The 24,741-nt window shown below is 39.2% G+C and overlaps 1 pseudogene across 1 annotated transcript; it reads right to left on the bottom strand.

Moving 5' to 3' along the window:
* Window positions 1–21,162: 21,162 nt before the first annotated feature.
* Window positions 21,163–22,291, bottom strand: LOC311606620 (transcriptional adapter 3-like; annotated as a pseudogene). The gene has a single exon. The product of its transcript is annotated as a transcriptional adapter 3-like (transcript).
* Between the last annotated feature and the right edge of the window lie 2,450 nt (window positions 22,292–24,741).

Below are 24,741 nucleotides of genomic sequence, written 5' to 3'. Positions count from 1 at the left end.
AGACTCAAAGACCACCACAGAATATGGGACTGAAAGGCAATAAGAAGGCCAGGGGGTATCAGAGTGAAACATTGGTTTCTGGACACGACAGGCCTGTTGCACCCACAAACTGAAAGTAGCTGTGGTTTGCCTGATCAAGACCTGGACAGGATAAATCCAGTGAATGTTCTAGCATGGAGTGGGGAGGGACTTAAAAATACCATCCATAACTGAGGAGCTATTGATAGCTGATGATTTGTTGGGGATGGAGATTCAATTTTTTAAAGAGTAACCACAAACCCAGAAGTACATGGCAGCACAAATTGGATTCTTTGAGTAATTAGAAAACGAAGAAAGAGGGAATCAAGTTGCAATGGGGTGGAAATGTGGGATTGTACCCAGGAGCAGTTAGAGGGGAAGAGTAGGAGGTGAGTATGACCAAAATACACTGTAAAAAATTCTTAAAGTATTAATAAAAAAGCTACTTTAAAAAAGTATAAATATTTTATTTCCTCAATTGAGGGGATGAGATGAAAACCATTTCCAAACTTTTCTAGATTTTTCTGAGCTCTCGATAGCTGGATCTCTGGCATGGGTCCCCTTGGCCTCATATTTCCAAATATTGTTTCTTTTCTTTTCTATGCTGTTATTAATTCAGCTCATATTAACTAATCACAATGACAACATAAGGCCTCATGTTTCTTACATGAATGGATGGTTTTGAGTGCAGAGTGTTAGCTATTTGTTCATACCCTGGCATGACTTGATATTGCACAGTACAAAATGAAGGGAATGCTTTAACTGTCACCTGTGAAGTTCTGGTGCCCCTCACCCCCCACAGGACACCAGGTGCTCTAATGGAGCGATGTGTCTACCTAATGCTTCCTGCATGCTGCACATTACTTGCTTCCAGTTGAGTTTAGTCCTTTTTTGGTTCCACATTTAGTTAGAAGAAGAATTAGCTTCCAAGCTCTGATGGTGATGGCAGGATGAGGGGTTTTCATATGACAATCTTTGCTTCTCATTTTGTGTTCCTGGAGACTCGAGTTTTAGTAGCATAAGGGAGATTTCAGAGGTGCCTCCAAGAAACTAAAGAATCTGAATAAATGAGTGTGCACAGCTAATCTGTGGGATTCAAAAGCCTCTGGCTATGTAACTGGCTCACAGTTTACCCTGAAAGTCATTTTGAGAATAAAGGAAGGCAGAGAAATGAAACCCCACCAGGCCTCCTGCAAGCAGCATTTGCTTGCTTCTGTCTAGAGCTGCTTTTCATACCTTCCGGGCTTGGGAGATGCTCCTGTTTACCTAGCTTCTGTTTGTAGTCTGTTTTTCACATAGTGAAGACATTAAAAGTAAAGTTAAATAACTTGTCTATGGCCTCTAGGCAGAATTCCATAGAAATAGAGTGACCATGTGTGGCTTTCTGTTCATAGTCTGAAAGGACACCTCTGGGTCTTTGGATCTATGCTGTCACAGAACCGAGAAAATGACGTAGAAGAGTAGCAATTTTGTGGCCAAGAACTGATAACAAGCTTGTAATGTTTGAAACCATTCATTTTATTCACTTGCTAGATGTCTGTTATCTTTTCTCTTTAGAGGTGTTGGCTTTGTGTTCAGACCCAGAAGCAGTTGACTTTGGTGTGAAGTAGACCTTTTGATCTTGGGGGTATAGCTTGATCTTAGGGGGCAGTCAATAAAAAAAGGCCACCTTGGATCCTTAGATGATTTAAAAACTATGCCCCATTCTGCAAAATAAATGAGAAGGGCATTGAGAGAGAACTGATAAGTGGCGGGAGTGTAGCTTGTGACACTTAAAATGTTTCAGAATGCATTCACATTAGCCCTGTTAAGTGCCTTTCCACAGGGTGCATCTGCACCATTGTTATTTCTAATCTTGTCAGGACAGTTTTCAGACTTCCCATCTGCATGTCAGCCAGTCCAACCTTCTTAACTCCAGACCTATCTGAGCTTTCTCACCGACATTCTTTCCAAACACTTGATGATCAAATACACATGTTTTATCTTCATTATGTCTCTGTGATAATGTGAGACGGTAGTGTGCTTATGTTAATCTAGCCCAGTGAAGCCAAGAAATTTCTCTAGTTTATAATTAAAAACAAAAGGAAGTATGGGTAAAGTATATTAAAGTAAAGAATTTCATGGAAGAATAGTGTGCCAACTTTGAGCCCATGACCCCCCAACATAGCATAACGCAAAACAAAACCAAGAAAAACACACATGGTGGGCCTGGAGCTCTCTCTCTCTCTCTTTTTTTTTTAACCAAGACACACAGACATTCCTTCACTCTTTCTCAGTTTTAAACCAAGCACAAGTCATATTGCTCTCATATTATAAAAGGAGGGTTTTCTTAGGAACAATTTGTATTTTGGTATTACACCCAGAACTTGCAATGTGGTCTGTGGTTTTGTTTTGTGGTGTTTATATTTGGAAATGTAATTTGTTGCTGAATCTCAGAAGCACCAGGACAATTCAGCTCAAGGACTTGCTATAGGGTTCTTTGTGAGGAATAATACTTAGAAACTCAGGTCTGGACTATTAAACACATAGATATAAACATACATGGAATCATGAGCTTATAATGATACTTCTTGTATATACTTGTATATACCAGTATTATACATGTCTACAATTTTTCCCATTGTGTGCTTAAAACACATCCTCTATAGTGAGAACATTTGTTTCAACAGCAAGAATATGTTGACCAATAAGACTGTTCTATGGAACACTCAGTTGTTTCAGGACTATTTACTTCAAATGATATCACAATAAGTATTTTTAGTGACGATCAAGACAACTATGTGAGTCTTACCTTTTATATCAAGTGATTAAAGTTGATGTGCTGTGCATAAGTTACTCCAGTACATTTTCCCCTTTGAGTGGGTCTATTTGTTATCCAGGTAGATTACTGCCATTTACATGGATTTTTAGGATTTTCCTTTCATCTTTTGTGATACACAGCATTCATATTTATGAAATTTATTCCTGTGGATCCACCAAGCATGTATCACAGTATTAAGGACACTACTGTACCTGTGCTGCACATACACAAACCATTTGTGCTGGAAATTGCCCCTAAACAGTACAATTTCACAACCATTTGCATGGTATTTAAAAAGGATTCACTATTATAAGTTATTTCTTTAAATGACTTAGACTCTAGGCGGACTTACACATGTTTTTTTTTCCAAGACAGGGTCAACACATGTTTTATTTAAACACAATGTCATTTTATGAAAGGTGCTGGGACACCTTCAGATTTCTTTTGGACAAGGTTCTGGATCCAATCTTCTGTGCATACTGAGGAGTGCTTCAAAGTTAAAAGTCTATAAGAAGATACATTGCATCTCCAAGCTGCCCTTCCCTACCCTGTCAGGGACTATATTGTAGGGATAACTGCTAAATAACTTTAGCTTTATCATCTGTGTGATTGTTTGGGAGATGCTTCTCCAATCATCAGATTCACTTTCTTTCTGGAGAAAAAAACCTGATTTATGTCAACTTTTCTCATTAATAGCAACTTCTAGAAGTCACCCACATATGGTTCACTATCATCTTTATAGAAACATGTTTATGTTCTCTACTGTGAGACCATACAATAATGCATTCTGTTGTTGGCATGCATGGCATTAAAATTTCACATTTTTTCTAAATATGCATTAGTTTCTAAATAATGCATTAGTAAAATACTAAATTAGCTTGTACAATTTGCCTAATAGAATTTGAAGATAAATTTTAGGAGTGATTATTAGAATAAGAGTCAACATATCAAACTTCCCACAATAGTACAATCTCTACCATCACTAGTCCTACATGAGGGCCTCTAATTTTCTGTAGTTTTGTCCTTATAATGATGATGTTTTAGATATAATTACTTTTGCACACACATCCACATAAATGCACACACATATGCATACACTCACTCATGTACATACACATGCACACATATATACACACATATAGATGCGTGTACATATACAAACATATATGAACACACATATGTTAACACATGCACACACCTACATACATACATGAACCTGTACATGCACACACACATAATTTTCTCTATTTTTGCACCAAGCTTTTGAACCATAATTCAAAACACTTTCCCTACACTAAGTTGGAAAAGAATATACTCGTATTTTCATTTTTGACTACTTATTTTGTTGCTTAAACATTTTATACAATACATTTTGATTCTGTTTTTCTTCTCCAACTCTTTCCAGATACTCCTCATCTCCCTACCCATCCAATGTAATCTAATGTCCCCCCCTTCTCTCAAATAAACAAACAAAAATATAATGCAAAAACGAACATCAAAATTTGAGAAGACAAAAAAAATCTGAAAACAAGGCAAAATGAAATAAAAGTCTACTTCAGTGGGAAGAGCTCAAAGGTCATTGTCTGGGGTTTTGTCATCCTAAGACAGCTTCATCTGCGAAACATTCAACAATGGTACTTTTCCTGAAGTCAATATCCTTAGCAAAAATGGCCATCCTACCAAAAGCAATCTCAAGATTCAATTCAGTCTCCATCAAAAGTCCAACACAATCTTCATAGAACTTAAAAGAACACGTTCAACTTCATTTGGAAAAGAGAAAAACCAAGATATCTAAAACATTCCTGAGCAATAAATGTACTGATAGAGGTATCACCATTCCTGATCTCAAGCTGTACTGCAGAATTATAGCAATAAAAACAGCATGATATTGGACACCAAACAGACACAGTGATCAATGAAGTCAAATTAAAGTGCCAGAAATAACTTCACACAACACTGAACTTTTGATAAAGAAGACAGAAATACAGGACAAAATGATAGTATCTTTGAAAAATGGTGCTGGTCATATTGGATGTCTGCATATAGAAATGTAAATAGATCCATACTGATCACCCTGCACAATTTTAAGCTTCAAATGGTTCAAAAATCTTTACATAAAAGCAGATAAACTGAATCTGATAGAAGAGAGAGTAGGAAACTGTCTTAAACTCATCGACTTTCTGATCAGAACACAATTAATATGGAAATGAAGATCAAAATGGAACCTCATGAAAATGAAAAGCTCCTTTATGACAAAGGATACCATAATTTGGACAAAGTGGCAGCCTACAGGTTGAGAAGAGATTTTCTTTTTCTTTTTCTTTTTCTTTTTCTTTTCTTTCTTTCTTTCTTTTCTTTTTTTTTTTTTTTACCAACTATTTATCTTATAGAGGGCTAATATCCAAAATATATAAAGAACTTAATCTAGAAACCAAGAAAAAAAACCTATTTAAAATTTTCTGCCAGACACAACTTTCTTGGCAGGTCTTAGCAGGGCTGGCAAAGTGGACCTCACCCCACTTAGACTTCCCAGTGATCACAGAGCCATTTCAGAGCTCTTGTTCCTGCCTGTGCAGAGCCACCTGACTGAAACTTAGAGCACTCCTGTTACAAGCAGCTGGTGGCTTTTTCAGCCAATGGGATCTGGCAGAGCAGAGCTACAACACCAGAGTAACAAGGAATGATAGGTAGGGCTCTGCCACCACAGCATGAGCCAGCTTAACTGCCTTAATTTTAGTTGTTGATTTTTGTTTAATTGTCTTTTGGTTTTCCCTAGTAGACTAACTAATTCAAAATTAATGATTCTATCATGGGAGAAAAAATATTAAAACAAACCTAACTTCTAGTATAGAAACAATTAAACCAGGCCATAAAGCACTATGCCAATGCCAGAGGTATTACTCATTCATTATATGGAAAGTGTTCTCCTCTGCCCATATAACTAATTCTTAAATGAATACTTTAGTTTCATGGTAAATTAAAAAGACAAGATTTAGATAGATGTTTTAAATTGATAACAAGAGGTGATGGAGATTGATTTACACTCCGAAAAGATGTTTTCTTCAAGGCTGTCAAATACAAATAGCCAAAACACTAAGAATGTAACATTTATGTAATTCCTGATTGTGTCATGGTTCTTCTTGGTATAGGGAGTTTATTGTACATATGTGGAATAATATAAATGAACATGTAAAAAAGAAAAAATCTATAATTTTCAACTAAGTCAATTGAATACACACTCTTATCTGCCTAGTAAGAATTTGATTCTGCTCTTTAAGTTGTTTTCTGAAGTCTCAGCTAAATTATATAAAAAAAAATCATCCACAGTAGAGTGGGTTACTAGTTTATTAAGTAATGCTGCTGCTAAATGGTTTCTCATAGAAATAATCCCCTACTGATATGGAGCCTTCATAAATTATTGTTCCAATAACTGACATGCAAATATAATCCTTATTATACAAAATATAGCAGCTTAAACTTTAAACTTGCTATAATCAATCATATTTTTAGATATTTTTCATATTTTGAATATTTTTTGACTCACCTCATGTATAAATTAGCATAAGAAAGATAGAGTATCTCTCTGTTTTATATAAGCTCTTCATCTCAGTATTAATAAATTCATTCATTATGATTTTAAAAATCTGTAAGAAAAGCTTAGCTTAAAACATAATAAAAGGCTTATAATTAAATCAATATGTAGGTAATTTAAATGATATATTATATGTAATATATATGTATATATTTCAGTTCCTGTTTTAAAAACTAGGTCTGCTACATCATAGCTTATTATATAGACGTTTTAAAAATGATAGCCACAAGCGTTGCCTACATCTTGGCTAGTGCCCCATCAAGGTGAAAGTAATCATGTGACTGTCAGCCATTTTTACTAAGGTGAAGGAGTACATACACCATGTAACTTCAACACTATCTTGATTAAAGTGGTCATGTGGTGTAAAATAATGAATGCTTAAAATGTAGTCCTACTGAGCCCTTTTGTCTAATATTATATCTTCTTTTGGACTATGGAGGAAGCAACAAGCCCTCAAGATATTTTGACTAAGGATGGGTTTTTACATGAAGATAAATTTCTAAAGTTATGAAGGTATACTTAGGTTAACAGAAACCAACTTAGAGATGTATGTCTAGTCACTTATGTCTTTGCCAACATCATGCAAGTTAATGGTCAGTCACTTTTTAAATGATCGAACTATTCAATGTACTTAAAATTATGTTTATAATTAGAGTAAGTACAAATATAAAATGGTTTTGGTAAATTACACATGCATCCAATGGTGTGCTTGCAATGTTAGAAAAATAAGACATTTTATCTTGTCGTTCTCATTTCAGGCTTTTCAGGTAGTGCCAGCCCTAACTCCACCCAGCCTTCTTTGTATTTATAGTTACTAAAACTTTATTTCCGAAATCTATGTTTTTGTGCAACATAACAAAAAATTTAAAGTAACAATATAAACAAACTTGGATTAAATTTAAAAATAGGAGTAAATTTAAAAAAAAATAGTTTTGTTGGGGGTTGGTCTGGTGCCCTGTATTTTAATGCTAACTGCTGGCCCTTTACTGCTGTGAGCTGATGACCACCACAGAGCAGCCAAGAACCTGCGGTTGCAGCTGCTAACCAACCAGGTGCAAGTGTTTGCTTGCACCCTCTGCCATTAGCATAGCAGCTTAACCAAAGGGCTGTAAAACTGTGGCATCACAGCAGGCTTTGGAACTCCTGAGCTTTTGCCATTTACCAGTGTGTCAGCATAGACTGCTGCCACCCATTTCTATCAAGCCACTCTTCCCAACTGGAGAAAAAAAATTGGGGGGGGGGGTGTATATTTGAAACTTTTAGGCCCATGGTCCTGGTGGTTGGGTGACGGAAGTCCCACAGCCAGGGAAAGGAGGAGGGATCCCACCCCATGGAACTAGGAATAGGGGAGGAAGGTTAGGCTGTTGAATGACAGTGGTACTTATCTGGTGTCCCTTTGACCTTTGACAGGCAGATTCAAGTCAATTCCCTGAATAATTCAAGAATCTTTGAGTGGAGAGTGGGATATGACTTTCTCACATACTCTGGTGCCTCACCTTTGACCATGTCCCCTGGAGGGGGAGACCTGGTGGCACTCAGAGGAAGGACAGCAGGTTACCAAGAAGAGACTTGATACCCTATGATCATATAGAGGGGGAGGTAATCCCCCTCAGGAACAGTCATAGGGGAGGGGAATAAGGGGAAATTGGGAGGGAGGGAAGAATGGGAGGATACAAGGGATGGGATAACCATTGAGATGTAACAAGAATAAATTAATAAAGGAGGAAAAAAAAAGTTAAAAAAAAAAAGAGCTAAGTTTCAGACACGTTAGCATCATCATTATTTGTAATTTGTACTGAAACTCACATTGTAGAAACGGCAATAGACTCATATCTTTTTGTCATAATTGAGGCTTGGGAAATATTTTGAGTTAAAAGTATGGACACTCTTTAAGGTGGGCTCACAGAAGGTAGAAATCTTCTGTGGAAAAGAAGGGACTGGAGCTCACTTGATCTTGATTTTCAGTATGACTACAAACTGTGAAAAAAAAAAAAAGAGCTTCTTGCCTCTATCCAGAAGACTGGATGTATATAAATTTACCACAAAGAGAAGCACTTTTAAGTCCATACTTAGAAGACAACCAAAGGAAATTTACAGTTTTGATCTTGTGGCTATGCTAATATCAGATTATGCAGTGGAAGGCTTTACCAGAGTTAGACTAATAGCTCATCCCCCTCGACTACTGTTAAAACCCTGAACTTTCAAGTCTTAATACGACAGCAGCATAGTAAGGGGAAAAAATATGAGCTGTCTTTTATTTCTTTTGTATGCTTTAAATCACTTTCTTATTAGCATTTAAACTTTCATGTCTTTCAACCTGCATAACTTGCATTTCCCAACCTTAAAACATCTTCTTAGATCCTAAAACACTTTCTTAGATCCCCACAACTTAAGCTTCTGTATTCTAGACCATATAAACTTTGGACTCTTTTCCTATCCAATTATTCGCAATGAGACGCAGGTGTTTTATTGCTAGGAGCAGTCACTGTAAAGGGAGTTCCTCTACATAAAAAAATAGTAAAAGGTTATTTTGAAACCTGTTTTCTGAGCCTGGTAACAAGGTAGACTATGTATAGACCTAGTAGTGGAAGCTGTAGGCAGTGAGGTTTGAAGTCTGACTTCTACACATGAAGAAGACTGAGAAGGCATCTGAAACCTTCGTTTCCATTGTTAGTCTCATAAATCTTTCTGTAGTCTAGTCTTCAAACCCATCAGGGACCTAAATAGGATAACTTTTACCTGAGCAAGCAGGAAGTGCACACCAAGCAGCACACATTTATAGAGTTAAAATTTGAGTTACATACACACACATATCTATGTGTAGATTTTAATTATAAGCCCTTTGTTATAAATTAAAAGCCAAATATTGTTGCAAATTATACAGGTTTTAAATAAAATCCAAATGAGTGATTTACAAATCCTTTGATAAGAGTTGACAGCATAATCTGAAGTTTTTTTTTTCTTTTAGAACAGAGGCCAAGAAAAAAGAGACAAATTTTTTTTTGGAGTGGGGAAGTGGAACCTTAAGCACAGTGTGTTTCTCCCTCATCGCTGGGGCCACAGGCCACTGGTTCTCAGGAAAAGGAGAGCAGAAGCAATGAACTGGAGATTCAGACGGCCCGGAAGTCTGAGAGAATGACCCCTGTAGCCACTTCAGCTAGATATCTCAGCTTTACTCGGGGTGAACAAAGGCTATAAGGTCCTTGGGGAGTGGGTAGAAGGGTTCACGGGATAGCTGTACATAATTTATTGAGGGTAGTAATTGCAGGGATGCTTTAGTTGCATTTGGCAGCACAGTCTTAGCATATTAACGGGAACATAGTGCAGTACCCAATTAACCTACAGGGGCAGGGGCTGGAGTGCTAGCAGGAACTATGCCCAAGGTCATATCCAGCTATGGGTAGGGGAATATCTGCCTAAAGACTTTCTCCAGATGAGGTCAGGCAGTGGATAGGAGGCCATGCTGGGCAAAGAAAGTCCTTCATCTAATGCTGCGAAGCTCAGGAAGGTTATCAGGACATGGAGGATGCAACCTCAAACCGCAGGGCCCTCCAACAGCACAGAGCACAGTGAGCTTAGATAGAAAATACTTGGGAATTATTTATCCTTGCCAGTGAGAATTTAAAAATCAGAGGTGCCAATTTTAGTCAAAATCTGAGTCCATGAGGGAAGAGAGGAAGGGAGGGGGGTGGGTGCAGAGGAAAGAGAGAGGGAGAACTTAGCTTTGCATAGGCTGGGTGTAGAAAGCCATAATGCAGGAAGGGCACACATTCCATATGGGCAAGCTGAAGGTCAGAGCCATTTGGAGGAATGGCAGAGTCTAGAATTCAGAATCAAATTCATAGACAAATGATCTGTATGTACCTCCAGGGTGGTTTGCAGATATTGCAGCTTGTGCTCCTATTCATTTCTGACACCCAGTTGTCGCAAAATTACAGGCAGACATTTAGAGCAGTGTGGGGAGGGAGACCAGACAGAAACAAATAGGGCCTTGAGTGAGGAAAAAGGAATAAAGAAACAAGTTTTTTTCCATGTGCCACACCCCTCATCACTTGGGTGCTATATCGAGGCCAGATTTGAAAAATTTAGAAGCTAGGTGTACCCACAACACAATTCTCATGGTGAGGAGTTTCAGGCTTTAGTCTAAGACATTCTAGGGACCCAGGGGAGACTGAGCTGAGAAGACACAAGCTGTCCAGTGAGTTGTCATCCTGTGTACAGGGGCCAGGGCTAATGCTGAGCAGACACGGTTCACCTGGTACCAGGGTTTTTGACAGAAGCCAAGAGGGCAAGAACCGTGCCTGAAAAACATGAAGCCTCTTGCAGGGAAATGTCCAGACTCAGGGAAGCATTTAAGCCAAATTAGAGTGTGGACTCACCAATTGTAGATGTGGGATGGAGTGCCTAGTAATTGGTGGACCAGAAAGCAGATCTGTTGCAGACCGGCGGGTAGGTGGGGTCCCAGTGTGGCTAGACAGCAGGAGAGCACCCCCTTCTCCAGGCCACTGCACCAGTGTTATGAAATATAGTACAGTGAGGAGAACACCCTAGGCGGGTCCATGCTAACGTATGCCCCTGAGAAATTATGCTGTGTAACAGATCTGGTGTAAAAGGGGTTTACTGTGGAAGGGGAGAGAAATCAGGACCTGGGGAAGGGGTAGAGGCAGAGAGAGAGCCATGAGGGCAGAGGGAGAGGCAAGAGAGGGGGTGCCCCCAGAGGACAATGAGAAGGGATTCTGATCACACACACACACACACACACACACACACACACACACACAGGGGGGTGGAGATCTGGATGACAGGAGGATAGGATCCTTTATCAGGCCACACACACTTGGCACAACTGGTGGCTGGTGGTGGCCAAGTGATGACCTAAGCAGCTGCTAGATCCTTGAGAGTAGACTAGTGGAGTTTCCTGCATGCACAATCATCAGGGGAACAATATAGAACACACTGGCACCCACATCCTTAGGGCTTTCCCTGATAGTCCTGTCAATGCTGTTTTTTCTATCATTGTTATACTTTGAAATGAGTTATATCCCTCCTTAGCGCAATTCCATTTTGAATCATGCCCTTCCCTCTGGTAAACACTACTTTTGAGATGGACCCTTCTGTTGTGAAAATAGTACATATACTGCCCTTCTTGTGGTTATGAAAGTGTATGTAGTATTAAACATATCAACCCCATTTTATTCAGTAAGTCTTTTCAGCTGAATAATAGAATTAGGAGAGTTCTTGAAAATTGTGATGATTACTTACATTTATTGGATCCTATAATGGTTGTAGCCACTATGGCCCTTGACTGCCTATCCCAGGGACAGTTACTGGAGTACAAAGAGAAGTCTCAAAATGGTCTGCATGATTAGAAAAATTACTATTCCTACCACAAAAATATTAGCAGAAATCAACCTAGGGATTGGTGAATTGAAGACCACAGTTTTACACAATAGAGCCACCATAGATTATTTGTTGCTCAAGCATGATCTTGGTTAGCAACAATTTCCTGGCATGTGTTGCTCTAATGTGTCAGAATTCTGATACTATTGATCGTCAAATTGATGATTAATACAAAGACATAGGTAGAATTTCTCAAGTGACCTTTGAATCGCCGTTGTGGCTAAGATTTTTTTTCCTTTCTTTGGTCATTGTTAGCTATTCTCATAGTCATCTTATGCTTGTTCATAATTAATATTAGACTACAAATAGAGTCAAGGCAACCATGGCTTCTATTATGGCCATTGTAAACTTAGAAATTGTGAAATATAGAAGGTAACATGTCCTTGTGCACACAGAAAAGTGCTAGAGAAGCCGGGAATGTGAAACTCACAGGAATCTTTCAAAAGGATGAGATGTTTAACCTGTCCTCCTCCTGGAATGCCAGGAGTGATGTAGTTTACAACCCAGAGGTAGTTTACAACATAGTCTGGCTCATCAGACAGCTGTTTTATATGTTGTTTATCCCAGACCCATTTCTCCTAAATCCTTGAGTTTTACTTTTAGGCCATAAAACTCATGCTTGTGAGATTTTTCAATTGCACTTTACAACACCACCTGTAGTAGCTGTGGCACTAAGTGACACAAGCTCACTCACTCATTGCTTTTCAGTGCTGAGGAAATTTTCCAACCTGAATTAATCTCCATGTGTGCATGTACATGAATAAACATTGTACCTCCACCAAAGTGTAGTAAGATAGCTTTGGAAGAAGTTCATTCCTTCTATGTAATCTTAGGGCCAGGCCAAATCTTAATTCCCAGAGGGACTGTCTTTACCTTAGTCATTCTTCTTAGCCCCTTACCTTGAGGATTGTTTCCATAGCAACAAAAGAACCTATCTTATGAATGACCCCATACATATTTTGAAAAGAGTTTCAATGTAAACATGTCCTAGTCTTTGTTGTATTCATGGAGTTGAGTTAATTGCTACCTGAAAACATTTTTCCAAAATTGTGCTATGTACAGTTATGGCAAAAATAACAAGCTGATGTCAGACTCCCAAGGTCTTGGTCCAGCACAGACTGCCTAAGTTACACTGAACTAAGTTTCATTCTCACCTCACCCTGACAATTTTCCTGATGGCCAAAAAATCTTTGGGGACCTTCCACACATAGATTGCTCTCCACAAACTGATCACAAGGCCCAATTGCTGAAGACACCACCTACCCAATTCACTGAACATGGGGAAGTTGTGCTGATGTCTAAATCAATCCTTCACCCACATGTTCTAGTATCTTTGGGACAAAAATGTATTCTGTATACTACCAAAAGAAGCATAAACACTAGCCCATCACAAACACTATGATATACAATGGTGCCCTTCCTACAACATATGCTAAGGTTATGGTTGTCCAAAACTTATGGGAATTACCAACTGACACTTGATTTGACTTGCAGTCCACTCCATGAGATGGAACCCATAGTTGACACTTCCTGGGTAGCCAAGAACCTGAAGCCTTATTGCCTTAGTATTGAAGGTTTAACTATACACTATTTGTATTAAAAACAAAACAAAACAACAACAACAACAACAAAACAGTAAAATGACTCAGCGCCGTTCTGCTATTCTCACATATTAAGAAGCTTCCTCCTGCAGCAGAAGAGAACAAACACAGAGACCCACAGATGAATATTATGTAGAGAGTGAGAGACTGTAGAACACTCAGCATTAGCTAGGATGTCTTCAGCAAATCCCTCCTCTCAGGGAACAGGGAGCCCAGTAGAAGAAGCAGAAATGGTAGAAGAGTCGGAGGGGATGGAGGAACCTAAGACAATAAAACCCACTAAATCAACATGATCAAAACTCGTAGGAACTCACAGAGACTGAAGCTGCATGCACAGGACTTGCATGGGTTTGCCTACATATCTGTGTATATATTTTGGCTTCTAGTTTAGGGTTTTATGGGATTTCTGCTGATAAACCTTGAAGCAGCAATATGAACTAATGCAAGACAAGTTAAAGTATATACATTTGGGTTTATTTGGAAGAAGCTCTAGGCTTCCAGGCAGAGAGAGAGAGAGAGAGAGAGAGAGAGAGAGAGAGAGAGAGAGAGAGAGAGAGAGAGAGAGAGAGAGAGAGAGAGAAGGAAGAGAAGAGAAGGGGTGTACCAAAATGTCTGGATTATATAGTGAAGGGGGAGGGGAAGCTCCTGCCCTGGGTAGGGACCAAGGGATGCTGGGAGACCTGGGAGGCTAGGTATGTTTGCTATATAAAATATGCACCTCATCTCCTTGTCCTGGTTCTGAAACCCAACCTTTGCATGTGCAAATAAGTGGGTCTCTGTTTCTTGTGCCCTCTTTTGGGGTCTTTTCTATCCATTTGTTTGTTTTGTCTAATTTGATGTGTTAGATTTTGTGTTATGTTACTTTATTATGCTTTATTTTATTTTACCTTATCTCATTTTCTCATTACCCATTTACAAAACAGTTTATGTATTTTTGAAGAGAAAAATGATGTCACAACAGAAAAAAGTTATAAGAAAAATTGTTAAAATTCTTTGCTAAAATATGACATATTAATTGGAAAGGTTTTGAGTTCCATATCAGGCACATGTTTTTGGCTGACTGGCAGCTGATTCTCTTTCTAGCTTAGTTGGTGGTTCTCAGATTCAGGAAAAAATGTTGACTATAGCAATACCAGATGCTGTCTGGGTACCTCAGATGTTGGGATTTTATTTGAGGTGAATTGTTTGAGCAATTTTCATTATAATTTTCAGCTAAAGAAATATCTTTTTCTGCAAGATTATTATTCCATGTAGAAATGTTACTTTTAAAAAAGTGTTAAACAGCCTTCACATGTTGAGGATGAGAAGATCAAGGCTACATTAACACCCTTTTTCTCATTACTTACACATCCCAGGTAGTAAAAGACAAAAGAAATAAAGTATACATGTAGGAGAAGCTTATTTATATCAAAGTGTACAAGTGTTTGAAATCATTTCTCCTTTGAAACTTTTATTATGGTATTAAATATGGTTTTATTCATTTTTTAAGCACAGTAAAACATTGCAGAAAGAACAAATTTAAGCCACTGCAACAGTAAGCCTGTGAACATAAAGAATGGTAGGTTCTGGAATCACTGACTCATGTTAATGCTTCAATTCTAGCTTTATGGGTGTATGGTATTTGTTTCTTGGTCAGTAATAAAAGAATCACCCCCGTTCTTGTCATTTAGGCAATTGTTAAGCAAACTGTCACTTGTAACATGGTAGTGAATCCTAGGAAGACATACTAGTTTTCTAGGGCTGCTGCAAACAGTTACCAGACTGGGTGATACCTTCTCAGGACACTATTCTGTGCTGTTCTGTAAAGCTGGAGCTTGGAATTCTGTCCTGGACAAGAAGTATTACTAATTAGCAACTTGTGTTCCTTGGTGAATGTGAACATTATTAGACATTATTCCAGTGTCTGCTCCACCTGTCTTCAAGTTGCTTCTCTTCTGTCCTAGGAGGCTCAGCTTAACAAAAGCATCGGAAGAACCAGGCTTGGCAAACATGTGGCAAACATGTTCTTCAACAGAGGGAAATGAATGATGACTTTTCACCCAGAAGGATAGAGTGAATGTTGTTTGACCTACTGATCTTTTTGTTATTCTATGGAGCCAGCCCTCCTGAATCCTCCCCAAATACTGGCCGTTGTTTAGGTCCTAATCCTGAATCTCTCAGTGAATAGAATACATCCTTATGAAAGAGGTCCTATGTACTTTGCATCCTTCACCAATAGAACCTTTCCTTATTCTCATTACAATTCCCTTCCTTAGGTTCTTTCTCTGAGCATGGTTTATTAGCCAAAGGAACTCATTCTTACTGTGAAGGTCACAGCTGTTTTGCTATCTTGCTAGGAAGTTTCTATATAGTTATGCCTAAAGTGTTATTGTGATAATTGTCACATAGAAACATTTCCCAAAAGTTTTACTATACTTAAATATGTAAAAAGAATAAACCACATGGATAGACTCTGGAAATTTTGACCCAGTACCTGTAACGATGGTACTTACTCAAATTTCATCTTTCACCTTTATTGGGTCATGCGCCCATTAGCTGTGAGGTTTGCAGGGCCCCCAACATTATGTTTTTGTCGTTTCCTTCTCTTATAAAGATACTGTGCTGGACTTAGAACTCACCCAGGGTCATCTTCCTCTTCTAAATCTCAATGTAACCACATTCCCAAAGATGCCTTTTATTTTCAGATAATACTTGGAGATTCCAGGAACCAGGAGTTGATATTTTAGATGATCATTATTCAGTCTGCTTTAGAAGAAGAAAAGCTTAGGATTAGTCATCGTGAATGGTAGAAAACACAGTCTAATGATGTTATAATAACCATTGTTCCACCTAAAGACACCCTAACTTGATGTGCTGGAGGAAAGGCAATGCATGAAAAAGCTATATTGAATGTCTTTTGAAGTAAATACAATGAAAGGAGATGCTATATAAAGCCTAATAATATGTCGTGGTTTCCAGGAATCATCTTTCTTTCTCCCAAATGCTGGATTCAATTCTTGTTTTTCTTCCTGAATTTCTTTTTTCTCTGCCTTATAGGTGCAGCAACTAAATGCATCGTGTCCAGCTTTCCGTCTTCTTCATCTTCACTTACTTCTGAGCGTATACAACGCATTGGTTTCAAACACCATGACCCCAGATGTATTGCTCATTATTATTTCTCTCTCTCCCTCTCTCTCTCTCTCTCTTTCTTTCTCTCTACCTCCCTCTCCCCCCTCTCTCTACCTCTCTCTCTCTTTTTTCTCTCTCTCTTTCTCAATGTTCTTGATATGTAGCTCTTCCTTGCTGTTTGAAACTGGCTTTCTAGAACAGGTTGGCCTTGAACTCACAGAAAGCCACTATCTCTGCCTCCCAAATGTCAGGATAAAGGCATGGTCCACCAGTCCAAGCTTTATGTCTTCTTTTAATCTTGACTTTATGTAACTATACAACATCTAATAGGCATTTTGAGTTTAATACATAAAACGTCAAAGTTATGATTTTTTTCACTGATTTGATAACCTGTAACTTTCTCCATACCAGATCAGATTGTGGGACTTTTATCAACTGCTTGGTCTATCAGTTCATATCCTTTCTTTCTTTCTTTCTTTCTTTCTTTCTTTCTTTCTTTCTTTCTTTCTTTCTTTCTACAGGGTTTCTCTGTGTAGCCTTGGCTGTCCTGGACTCACTACCTTTTAAACCAGGTTGGCCTCCAACTCTCAGAAATCCACCTACCTCTGTCTTGCAGAGTGCTGACATTAACGTTATGTGCCACAATGCTTGCCTTTATATTCATTTTTACCTCCTTTCTCCACATCTACATTCATTTCCACATCTTTTTTGTTTTATACATTTTTCTATTCTCTTTCTAATATTTTCATTGATACATATTCATTGGCACTTAGTTGCATCACAGCATTTTCATTCAGGTGCATAACGTGCACTGAACAAATTCTGATCGTACCCCCCCCCCCTTTTCCTTTTTACCTTTCTCCCCTGTTAGTCCTATCATTCTCCTAGAGAGTTTCACATCTATATTCATGTCATATCTGCACATATGACTTTCTGTATGTATATTAAATCTAGGATCCACAAATGAGAGAAAACATGCTGTATGCATTTTCTTTCTGAGACTGGCTCAATCACCTAATGTGATTATATTTAGTTGCATTTTCTTGAAAACAATTAACTTTTTCTAAACAGATGAAAATTTTCATTATGTATATTTCTTCATCATTGCTATGTTGATGGACATGCAGGTGGGCTTCATAATGTAGCTAAAACGAATAGTAAAGCAGTATCATGCCGTGCAAGCATTTCTGTGAAATGCTGAGTTGGAGAGCTGTAGTTGCATTCTCTACAATGTCTCTGAGTCATATGGCAAATCTATTTGTTTTAGAAATCTTCATACCATGGCCCTTATTGGCTGGATTATCTGCAGTACTGAAAAGGTTTCTTTTGCCCATACTTTTCCAACATTTATTATTTTCTTTTTTAATGACTACCACTATCAGTAAATGAGATTGACTCAAAGTATACTTTTTAATTTGCATTTTTGATTGCTACAGTGGTTGAACATTTTTATATGTATACTGGGCACTTGCATTTCTGCACTTGAGAACTATCTATATATCTAGGTAACCTACTTATGGACTAAGTTGTTTTGCTTCTAGTTATTTAGGGTTTTTTTGTTTGAGTTTATTTGAGTCCTTCACTTAGGGTAGCTATTAGTTATTTTCTGGACATATATCTATAAAAGATTTTAGTCCATTCTGCGAGATGTCTCTGCACTTAATTGTTTGCTTTAAAGAAGTCTTTTTAATTGCATGATATCTTACTTGCCAATTATCCTTATTTTCTAAGTGTCAGGAATCACATTCAGAAAGTTTTTGTTTATGCCGGTATCATGAAATGTTTTCTGTTTGTACTGGTTTAAATAAAGATGGCTTCCTTAGGCTTGTATGTTTGAACACTTGATCCTCAGTGGGTAGAACTGTTTGGGAATGGGTGTGGCTTTGTCAGAGGAGTTATATTACTGGTATGGGTTTTGAGATATAAAAAGCTCATGCCATTCCGAGTTGTCACTGCTCTAGAGGTTATGGGACCTGCGAGACTGGAGCAGAAAAACAAGGTAGAATAAAGGCTCATGCAGTAGCCAACTTTATTCAGAGCCTCAGGGAATTTATACTTTGATGGTTAAGAAAGGTCATGTGAATAAACTTCTCATGAGTTCAGGCTATGTAAAAATCATAAGGGCAAGGTACATGTAGCAAAACATTTCTTTTTTAAAATAGAGGCATATAAAGGACAGTTTTGACCTTTATTCAAATAACAACATAGAGCAATAATGAGTAATCTGAAGTAAACTCATTCCTACCTGCTACACCTGGAAAGAATGTGAAAACACATCCACGAATAATTCCCTGTTTTAAAGAAACTGTGGTCACAAGATTCTTTCTTGTCTTGTTTTCTTGGAGAGTTCTCATAAGGACTCAGACTTTTCATAGAACTCCATTCCTGGACTTTATTTTGACACCAGTGTCCCTCTTCTGTTTTCTTTTTTTTTGGGGGGGGGCAGAAATGAGATGACAGAACTTCTTCTTTTTTTTTTTTTGGTGTTTATTTATTTATTTATTTAAATTTTATTAATTGATTCGGATTACAACTCAATTGTTATCCCATCATTTGTATCCTCCTATTCCTCCCTCCCTCCTGTTTTCACCCTATTCCCTTCCCCTAGGTCTATGACCGAGAGGGACCTCCTCCCCTACTATATGGTCATAGGCTATCAAGTCTCATCTTGGTAGCCTGCTTATTCTTTCTTTGAGTGCCCTCAGGCCTCCCCAGCAAAGGGAGGTGGTCAAATATGGAGCACCAGAGTTCATGTCAAAGTCAATCCCTGCTCTCCACATACTGTGGAGAATGTCCTGTCCATTGGGTAGATCAGAGTAGGGGTTTGATGTTTTCTACTTATATTGTCCTTGGTTAGTGCAACAGTTTGAGCAGACCCCCCTGGGCCTTGATACACCCATCATGATGTTCTTCTTGTAGGTTTCTAGGGTCCTTTGTGTCCTTCTTTCTCCCCATCTCCTCACATCTATCCCACTCTCATGGTAAGTGAAGACTTTCGTGGGAAGTGCCTTATGGGCTAGTGCCCAGTTATCTCTCTTCTGTTTTCATACTTGTGGATCAACACGTGAACACTAAGCTCCTACTTCTGTACCTTGCCTTTCTGCCTGCTGCTCTGCTCACTACCACTATGACTAGATATTTCTGGCTTATGGATATCCAGAAGTAATATTGTGACAATGCTGCTCAGACTATTCCAATTTAATACAATCTCTGTCAAAACCACAATGCCATCCTTCACAGACTTCAAAGAACAGTAATAAAGTTCTCTCTCTCTCTCTCTCTCTCTCTCTCTCTCTCTCTCTCTCTCTCTCTCTCTCACACACACACACACACACACACACACTAAAAAAAACCACAAAAGACCACAAAAAGTAAAACCAATCCTAAGCAGAATGGACAATTACTGGTGGAATAACAGTGCTTAACCTAAAATTTATGCTACAAACTGCAGAGGTAAAAATAACATGGCACTGAATAGAAAGTTTTACCAAAGTAGAAGTAGACTAATATTCTGAGATTAATGCAATGGTGGAGACTCTAATGCAGAAGCATATTTTACATATCAGAAGCAACAGAGATGGGACTGGTGGCACAGGCCTACAATTCCAACTATGTGGGAGGCTTAAACTGAAGAATTTCAAATTCCAGACCTTTCTTGGCTACAGAGGCCATTCTAGGCAACTTAGTGAGACATTTAAAAATAGAAAAATGGGATGAGGATTTTTTTGTGTGCGTTCCCTGGCAGAACACTTTCCTAGCATTCCTGAGGCTTTAGAATCAATCCTCGATAATGGGAAAAAATAATAGCTTTGAGTATCCTCAAAAGCTCAGGGTATAGACAGCTCGGCTGCCTAGAACACAGTGATGACTTATTTGTGTAGCTGAATGTGACCCATATGAATCACTCAAGAGTTTCCTGGGACTGAGAACCAACAAGAGACATGTGTAGATACATGAAATAATAGGCCTATATAAGAACTGAGGTCCTATGGACTGCTTTCTATAAACTGGAGACACATAATAATAAGTAGTATCTTTCAAAGGTTGATTTCTGGAAGGCTCACGGTCCAGATTTTATTCTATGTATAGAAAGGAGACAGAGACTCAGGGGGTAGAGAATAAAGGATAGATTTACCCTAGCTCATCATTAAGTCAGAATGCAGACTATACGTTCACCTGCATTTTGCTCCATTCTCAACAGATTGGATAATACTCCCACACTGGTAGAGCCTTCTAAGTTACTTAATTCACCAACTAAAATGTTAGTTTCTTCCAAAACAATTTCTAAATGTACCTAGAAATAGTATTTTCTTTGTAATTTTAAAAACAAAGCAAAATAAAACACAGCAGTCTCTTTATTCTTAAGTTTGTACTTTATAAAACTATAAGGAAGGAGTCCTTGAGGGAGAAGTGGTGAGGAGATGGGAAGAGGGAAAAAGGATGACTAGGAACAAGCCCACTCATCTGGGCCCCCAGGCAGATGCTAGGTCCAGGCCAGCACAGTGAGTGAGGACTTGCATGCTGGCTGCACAAAGCTCAGCTGAGTGGCCTGAGACTGTTGTAATGTCATGCGCAGCCTCCAGCCAAGACTTAAAAGGCCAAGGAGATGGCCAGCAGCAGGTGAGGCTGCAGGACTAGGAGCTTCAGGATGCCCTCCTACTCCTTCCGCGTCTTTCAGACTGGTCCTTTTCCTATTTTGTAGGGGTGTGCTTCTTCTGCCAGGCAGCCAGGATCTTGTGGAAGGCATCCATGACCTCACTGTCAGCCATGCGGACCCGCTGCCTTAGCTCCTGGCGGCTCACCCCCTCCTTTGTCAATCTCAGCAGGTCATGCTTCCTGGTGCACTGAGCCTTCAGCTCAGCCTGCGTTTTGCATAGTTCATCACGGACATTATCTTCGAGTCTTCAGCAGGTCTGTCCTTAGATTCCAGCAGGCCCTGGGCAATCAGTTTCTCCTTGATGAGGCTTTCCAAGGACTTGGTACGTAGCACACTGAAGGGCTTGTTCTGATTTCAGGGAGAGGTGCTTGCTCCATCAGTTCCCAGTTCTTTCCCAGACATGTTAGGAATAGGAGCATCCTCCATAGGGGAAATGAGATTTTCCTCTACCGCGACCTGAAGTAGGCGCTGTGTCAGGGCACCAAAGGGACACCCATCTTCTCGCTGCTCATGCTGGGCCTCAGACTTCTTTAGCTGGGCAGCCACATCTTTTGTGTCCAGTTCAGTCAACGGTCTCATGATGCCTTTCTTCTTGTCAGCCACAGCTGCTCCTCGAGCCCTATCCTTTTGCTTCTCTAGCAGATCTTCCTGTGCCCAGCGCTGGGAGAAGTGTTTGCTCAGTGGGGGGTCGGGGGATCCTATGATATTCTGCTTCGTTTTCAGGAGGTTTCATGAACTCTTAGTGTTCGTACCTCCTCACTGGTGATGTTGGCAAAACAGAGCTCCATAGAGGCCCAGAACCTGTTGGGAGCATCCTTCTTGGGGATCTGAGGCACATCAATTGGGTCATCAGTGAATTCATATTCCTGGATCTTGGGCTAAACGTTTTTGAACTTAGGTCATACTGGACTGGGGCCTGGTCCATGTCCTGTCTTCTCTTCCAGTTTTTGCTTCTTGGGTTTCCCATGTTTTGGGGGAGCACCAAGCACATGGTCTCAACCTAGATTCAGGAATCGTTTTCAGAGCGGGGCCAGCACTGCTGTGACCCAGGGACAGACCTTCAAGTGGTCCACAGACTTGAGGTCATAAAACGGGCAGTCCTTAAGCTCACTCATGGCCCCTGGAATGTTCTGAGGATTAGGAGGTGATAATCGTCAAGTGCCCATTGCAGTGCCTGGCACAGAAGTGGGCCCTAAAAACAGTATTTAACTGGTTATCTGGGCATACGGGAAATTAGTCAACCTGACAATTAAAAATAAAGGTCATCTCAGGGACGGTATTGAATAGATGACCAAGAATGCACCAATTCTCTTGAGGGCTATTTAGTTTTCTGTTGTTGCGATAAAACACCATGACCAAGAAAACTTACAGAAGGGAGAGTTTCTTTGGGCTGTGGTTGCCGAAGAAGAGTTCCTTCCATCTTGGTGGGGAGTCATGGCAGCAAATAGAAGGCATGGGAGGCTGGAGCATGGAGGATGAGCACTTATATCCTTTACCACAAGCGTGAAACAGTGAGAATGAACTGGAAATGGAGTAAGACTTTAAACTCACAAAGCCTGCCTCCAGTGAGAAGTATTTCCCTTCCTCTAAGGCTAAACCTCCCTAAACAGTATCATCAACCAGGGACCAAATATTTGAGTACCTAAGATAGTGGGAAACATTTGTCATTCAAACTGGATCAAATAAAAATACAGAGAGACCATTAAACTAGAAATGCGCAGTGGTTTGAATAAGAATGCCTCCTATAGGTTCACGTGTTTGAATGCTCAGTCATCAGGGAATGGTACTACTTGGGAGGGATTAGGAGGTGTGGTCTTCTTGTTGCAGGGAGTGTGTCACTGAGGGGTGAGCTTTGAACTTCAAAAGCCCAATTCAGGCCTTGTGGCTATCTCTCTTCCTGTTGCAATCGATCCAGATATAGAAGTCTCAGCTATTTCTCTGGCGCCATGTATACCTGTGTGTTACCATGCTCCTCACCACGATGAGAGTTGCTGTGGTCATCACATCTCTTCATAGCAGTAGAATATTAAATAAGACATAATGGTACTAAAATGAGAAGACAACTAGAGCAAAAGCTGAGATGAACATATTATACTGCACATATACATGTCTACCCCTTTATTCCATGAATGATACTTTCAAAGATTGTCCTGATTTGGGACTTGTCATGTCTGAGCCTATGGTGGGTGGGGATTACTTCATATTCTATGATTACATTTCTTTATCTCTGTCTTTTCATTCTACAATGAACTGGAACCATCCCATCTCCCACCTTTGTTTCCCTTTCTATTTTCTAATACATCCTCTCTATATTTTTTTTATGAATCATTTCAATACTAAAACTTGACGTAGTCAACCTATTTTCTTTCTACTTATATCTGTAGTAACTTACCTTAACAAACTAACTTTTGTTAAAATATTTATTTGTTTTTGAGAATTTCATACATATGTGCAATATGTTTTGAGCCTATCAACCCCACCCTTTTCTCCCTACTTTTTCCCAGACTCTCATCCCTTCTGTCTTTACTCTTCTCCTACCCCACCAATTACAATTTGTGTTGTCCTTATGTGTATGGGTATAATGCTATTCAATGGGACATGAAAATGTTGATGGGCACCACTTCCCTAAAACGAACTGACTTTTTTTTTTTTTTTTTTTTTTTTTTACCCCAGTAGGCTTCAACTGACAAAGCTTCTCGGCTATGAATGTGACTTCATATTTCCTGTCCCAATTTATGTAGTTCTTGTGTATGTAACTGCCGCCATTGTGAATTCAGTGGCCTTGATATATCCAGAAGACAATGCTTCTTAATATCCCTCCCTAATTTTTGGCTGTTACATTCTTTCCTCCCCTTTTCCATAGTATTTCCGAAGCCACACAGAGATGTAATAGTTACACTCTATAGCTACTCATCCTTTGAACTTTGACCAGTTGTGGGTCTTTGTATTAACTGTCATCTGTTTCAAAACAAAGCTTTTGGAGCATCACTGTTCTATGGTTATAGCAATACATATTTAGAAGACAGTTAGAAACTATCTCCACTTGGTACAATAACAATAATAGGTTCTCCTGTAGGGTCTATCACCTCCATAGTAATGGATTTCGGGCTAGGTTTCCTTATCAGTGTAGACTTTTGTTCTGTGTAATGGCCATCATTCTACCAGTGAGCAGGCATATCTTGCCAGGATAGTCATTATTATAGATCATACAATTTCCAAGTAGGTAAGATGATAAGTGGTTTTCTTCCTCAGGATCCTGTATAGCACCATCCAGCTCTATGAATCCTAGCCAGTAGCGAAGAATTTTCCAAGTTATTACCACCTTGTTTCCTCCAAGACTTGAGATCCAAATGTATGATGGCTTTAGTTATAGGGTCTTAGCATCTAGTTCTGGTTCATAATCAAAAGCAACGGCAATAACCTGCTTTGTTCAGGAGAGCTATGACAATGCCCCCTTCCACCAACATGAAGGGTAGAATCACACACTTGATTGCCATACACTGGCAATAGTTAATCAAAGGAGAAATAAGAAATAACAAGCACAAAGTGTCAGGAATTAAGAGTT

The sequence above is a fragment of the Acomys minous genome, assembly GCF_964271855.1.
Source record: "Acomys minous genome assembly, chromosome: 1".
NCBI classification, from domain to species: Eukaryota; Metazoa; Chordata; class Mammalia; order Rodentia; family Muridae; genus Acomys; species Acomys minous.
Note: the sequence above shows the minus strand (reverse complement) of the source record. Positions and strands in the feature narration are given on the sequence as shown.